Here is a 6,000-nt window from a genome sequence, read left to right on the forward strand (position 1 = left end):
AAGCAGGATGTGTGAAAATCCAAGAATGGGCCAGCAAACAGACCACCTTTCAGATCTGTAGCGGTCATGAATTGCAAGAAGCAAGCCCTAGTGGAACGAGTGGACTGATACACTGGCTGCGAGGATGTCCCTGTGCTCCTATACTTAGTCAAATGTGCCAAAGGCCTTATCTGCAAGATCATGTTAGTCTTAACTGTGACTGAGCTGGACCATGTCAACACTTGTGACAGTTTTAAAAAAAAAATCAGTTTTATTTGCATTTTGATTATATGTAGCATTTCCACATAGTATACATTATTCACAATCAGATTGGTGTTCTGAAGCATGAAATCTCTAACAACATATCTATTATTACAATCTATCAACTATGTTTCCTGTCTTTTTATCAGTATATCTATGTTTCTGCAGTAATTACCCTTGCATGGTATCTTTGTGGATTTATCTAAGCCTGGGTGGTGAATTTCGCTCCGTTAGTGGAGTTTGCGGAGTTTCTGCACTCTGCACTCCGCGGAGCTCGTGGAGTGCAGAAAACTCTGCTTAGGGATGTGCAGCGGAGGTTTCCCCCGCTCGCGAGCGCGAGCTGCCACTCGAATAGAATTTCTACCTAAGCAGCAGGAAAACAGCACAAACTGCAGTTCGCACTGCACACCGCCACTCGCGGAACTTCCCAGAGTTTTTTTGTAACTTTGCGGAGTTCCGTGTAGCAAAACTCCACAAACTACGCCCAGGTATGTTTTTCCATGTAATCCTCGTTTTCCATGTCTGCTCAGAGTCCTTGGTGTGTAGCTTGTATTAAACCTTAATTTCTTTCCTTAGGTTTTCACTCTAAGCCTAACAACTCTATAGCAAACAATTTTGGGCCATATGTATGAAACAAAATTTTACTCGCAAACGCTGAGATTCGCAAAAAACAGCGTTTGCGAGTAAAATTTTGCAAAGCGCGATGTATGAGACAATCTCGCAACGCTAACATAAGGAATCGCAAAATTAACGATTCCTAAAGTTGCAAAGTAATAATTCTGCGAACATACAAGTGAATTCCTAATCGGTGATTTTCAATTTGCGAAAATCGCAAATTGTAAAATCGCATTTTAAGAAATCGCAATGCAATGTATGAAATAATCGCAATTAGCGATTTCACAAAATTCGCAATTTTGAGAATCGCAATTACCACCAAGTGTGAGCAGTCCCACAGTGCAACATATTTTTCCCCAATGGCTGGGCTATATGTGATAGCCAGGAGGCTGCGACTCAGAGCTGCTGCACAGAGGAGGAGACGCCAGGAAAGGATCTTCTGTGCGCGTATTACCATGTTCCAGCGGACTGAGGAGGACATCCATACAAACTACAAGCTGGATGAAGAGAGCATTCTAGATTTAATTGAGGAACTCAAGCCTATCCTTGAACACCCCACACGCAGGACACACACCATCCCCATCCACATCCAGATCCTGTGCTCACTGCACCTCTTGGCATCAGATAGTTTCCAGTGGGTGATAGCTTCAGCAGTAGGGGTGTTGCAGAGTTTGTGACATTGTCGCGCTTTTTCCATGTGTTCCTTGATGCCATGGTACAGAGGCTGCATCACCACTTCCCAAGCAACCCACAGGCACTAGACCAGACCAATCAGGAGTTCTATCAAATAGCACAATTTCCCCACGTCATTGGATGCATAGATGGGACACATGTCGCCATATCCCCCCCTCCCAGAATGAGCATGTGTTCAGGAATCACAAATCCTACATTCCCTGAACATACAGGTGGTGTGTGATGCCAAACACATCATCACCGACATTGTTGCAAAATACCCAGGCAGCACGCACAACGCTTTCATCTTCCGCCACAGTGGGATACACCGTTGACTCACAAGTGGGGAGTTTGGTGAGGGATACCTACTAGGTAAATGTATTTGTACAGAGGACCCACTAGTTAAGGATAGCATGTGCAGGACAGTGTTTAACCATATTCCTAGCACCCCACAGGTGACAGTGCGTATGCGGTCCGTGAGTTCATACTGACTCCCTACCTGAATCCAGCCAACGCTGGGGAGCGGAGGTACAACGACGCCCACATAGCAACCAGAGGCACCACTGAGGCACCATTGAGCTGATCTTCTGGATACTCAAGAGCAGATTCAGATTCCTACATAAGAGTGGAGGGGTACTACAATACAGCCCCCAGACCTGTTGCAAGATAGTGGTAGCATGTGCCATGCTGCACAACATCGCCACCAGGAAAGGCACACTGGTGGAGCTCAGTGAATCGGATTCTTCAGATGTGGAGGGGCCAGCTCCAGGACGCATGCCAGCTGGTGTAGTTGGAGAGCTGCTGGGTGCCAGAGGCGAGATGAGATTACACGCAACTAATTCTAGGTAAGAAAATATGACACATAATGCTAGATATCATTTGTGAGACTGTGTTTTATTCCCTTCACTTCAGGATGAATGACGGCACACAACTAAGTGCCACACAATGCATCTCCCAATGTCCAGCACATGTTACTGTCACAGTGCAATTGTTTAATCAGGAGCAAGTGTCCATGTAAAGTGGGTGGCTGCACCCATCCAGTAGTCCTAGTTAGTGCACCTCAAATGCGGCGCTGTCGGGACGAAGCCCCTGTTTGTGTTGCACAGTGCCCTCCTCACTTGTCACTGTATGCCTACTGTTACGCCCACTACGGCGCCTATCCATGGGGGGTGGGGGTGATGCCGCTCCTTCCTGATTGGGCGTCCTCATCTGTGGGAGTTAGGACTCCTGACCCAGTAGTGCGAGCTGTCCGCAGCTCATCTACAGCAAAAGTGACTTGTACCAGGGACCTGGCAACGTCCTTGCTGTTGTGTGCCACCTCACGCTGCATACAGATGCTGCGCCTTGATAGCACATTTGCTGCACATTTGTTGCTGAGGACTGCCGGTTCACCGCCCGGGTGTACAGATCTAGGCGCTGCATCTCCCTGCACCTAGTGGCACGATCGGCCTTTAGTTCCTAACAGAGTGCCTCCAGGGCACATGTCATGCCCATGAAGCCTACCCGGATTTGCCTCTGCAGTGATTTTATGTTTTTGCCTGCAGGCGCTGTACTTGCAACATGTACATCCCCAGTCCGCCGAACACTGTGCCATCTCCTGGGTCTGCTGCACTGGTTGATGCACGAGCCCTGTGCCTGGTTGGGACTGTCGCATTTTGGAGGGATTACTGGGCTGTCCTCCTCCTCTGTTTCCTCCTCTTGCCCTGCTGCTTGTGGGTTAGAGGAATCGTCCTGTCTTCCACTGCCTGTTGCAAGTAAAATTGAAGCAAGTGACTTCAAGTTCGAGCGCACAGCATTTGCCGGAACGGCGTATATCGAAAGTCCACCAATAGCTTCAAATTTTAATCCTTTTATTTATGTTCAAACGGTTTCCTCAGTTGTGCTTGTTACAAAGTAGACCGTGAAAAGTAACACTGCTTCTACACGGCAGCTGTGTTAAAAAACTTCTTGCTGTCGCATGCTTGTACTTTACAACAAATCTTTGGTGATTCTGCTGGTTCCCAATGCATTTCGGGCTTATAATGTAGCCCTTCTTCAGGGGAATCACTACAAATTTAAACAAACATCACTGTTAAGTATAACCATGTCCCAACCATATTATGAACATAGCCTTATTACATATACCTATAAACATTTTCTAATAGACATTTTCCCTCTATGCGCCTATTAAAGCGCTTTAACCTTTAAAATAAATCACATAAATGTCATCAAATTCTAATGCGATTATAAATGTGGGCAATTCAGTTGTTTCATACCTTCGATCGTGGTCTTAACGGCCTTCAGTTTCTAAAAATGTGTTCTTACGCTACTTTCCACATACTCATCATTAATAGGTTTTCCTCGGGACTCCGCCCTAATATTTTCGACCAATGAAACGGTAGGTAAAAGACCCTTATACTACGGTTCCCATAATGCCGACTGAACGACCCCAATTAACCCATCACTTATTTCTTTAAACATATGCAGCGTTGTTGCCATACTATAACCTTGGTTTAAAGATATTGAACTTGTGTGCCCCGCCCGCCCTAGATTATATTACACATGTCAATCAGAACATTATGAGTGAGAACACCCATAGATAGTAAGTCTGTAATAAGATATAGCAACATTGTGGCAGTTCAAAGTCCCACGGGTTGGGACGAGTGGATGGATGATTCTTTCTATTAGTTTTGTCCTCGGTAATCTTGGGAGCAACTTGATTTAGGACAGGGATATGTTAAATCGTGCAAGGTCAAGTGCACTCCTCTTATGCTGAAACTCTTTCTCAGTTTAATCCATTTACAATGTTTGGCGTGCGCTCGATGGCGGTCTGTCCTAAAACCACGTGGTTAATAGATGCAAGTAAAATTGAAGCGAGTGACTTCAAGTTCGAGCGCACAGCATTTGCCGGAACGGCGTATATCGAAAGTCCACCAATAGCTTCAAATTTTAATCCTTTTATTTATGTTCGAATTGTTTCCTCAGTTGTGCTTGTTACAAAGTAGACCGTGAAAAGTAACACTGCTTCTACACGGCAGCTGTGTTAAAAAACTTCTTGCTGTCGCATGCTTGTACTTTACAACAAATCTTTGGTGATTCTGCTGGTTCCCAGTGCATTTCTGGCTTATAATGTAGCCTTTCTTCAGGGGGATCACTACAAATTTAAACAAACATCACTGTTAAGTATAATCATGTCCCAACCATATTATTAACATAGCCTTATTACATATACCTATAAACATTTTCTAATAGACATTTTCCCTCTATGCGCTTATAAATGTGGGCAATTCAGTTGTTTCATACCTTCGATCGTGGTCTTAACGGCCTTCAGTTTCTAAAAATGTGTTCTTATAGAAACTGAAGGCCGTTAAGACCACGATCGAAGGTATGAAACAATTGAATTGCCCACATTTATAATCGCATTAGAATGTGATGACATTTACGTGATTTTGGTGAAAGGTTAAAGCGCTTTACTAAGCGCATAGAGGAAAAATGTCTATTAGAAAATGTTTAAAACTTTTGTTTTCTTTTCCTCTGTGTTTCCTCCTGCTGCTGCTGTGTGTCCTGGCTGGCCATGTCTCCTGTGTCTTCCATTTTTTGGGGCACTGCAGAGTTCCCTCTCCACCACTCCTCTCTCACTGTGCTTCAGAAACTCAGGTGCAGCATGGGTAGTCACACTTCCTGGTTGTGATGTCATCAAGCTGCACCTGAGTTTTCGATTCTCAGATTTGCGAATTTTGCAAAATTGTGATTTTTTAAAATAAGGAATCCCTATTTGGGTGTCACAATGAAAATAGCGATTTTTACTGAATCGCTATATTTTTGTGATTTTTTATATACAGACCGTTTTGCGATTCTCGAATTGCTATTCATGAAAAATCGCTATTTGGGAATCACAAAAGGGGATCTTGATACATATGGCCCTTAAACTCTTCTCTGCTGTTCTTTCCCTGTTTGGGGTTTCCCTTTTTACCACGATTGGTTTATGTTAGCTTCTATATCTTTTATCATTGATCTAATCAATCGGGATCGGGGGGAGACACCCATTGTGCACCCACTGTCTCTTCACTATTCTTAAGTCTTGGTTCATGTCTTTGCTCGTATTAAATATCTTTCCCTTAGGAGCCGAGCCGGCGACCATGATGGCCGCCTGATGATCGGCTCTGGCCGTCCCAGCTCCGCCGGCCATACATCCTGACCGCTATCCTGCCCCCACCTAGTAAATCGGGCGGGGGAAGCCCAGCGTTAATCATCGGAGTCAACCCGGAATCTCTGGGAACCCCCCGGGACCGCGTAGCGCCGCTCAGACTTTTGCAGCCTACGCGCGGATTGAAGCCGGGGACTCGCGTGGCCTGGCCCCCTGACCGAAGTGCAACAACATCGGCCGCCGGGACGGCCTCTTGCCGGCCCAGTCGGCGGTCGGGGGCGAGCCAGAATTTCACCCGGAGACTATTTTGCCACGAGTGGGACCCCCACTGGGTGGAAGGGGGGTCC

This window comes from Lissotriton vulgaris, chromosome 5 (genome assembly GCF_964263255.1).
Source record: "Lissotriton vulgaris chromosome 5, aLisVul1.2, whole genome shotgun sequence".
Taxonomy (NCBI): domain Eukaryota; kingdom Metazoa; phylum Chordata; class Amphibia; order Caudata; family Salamandridae; genus Lissotriton; species Lissotriton vulgaris.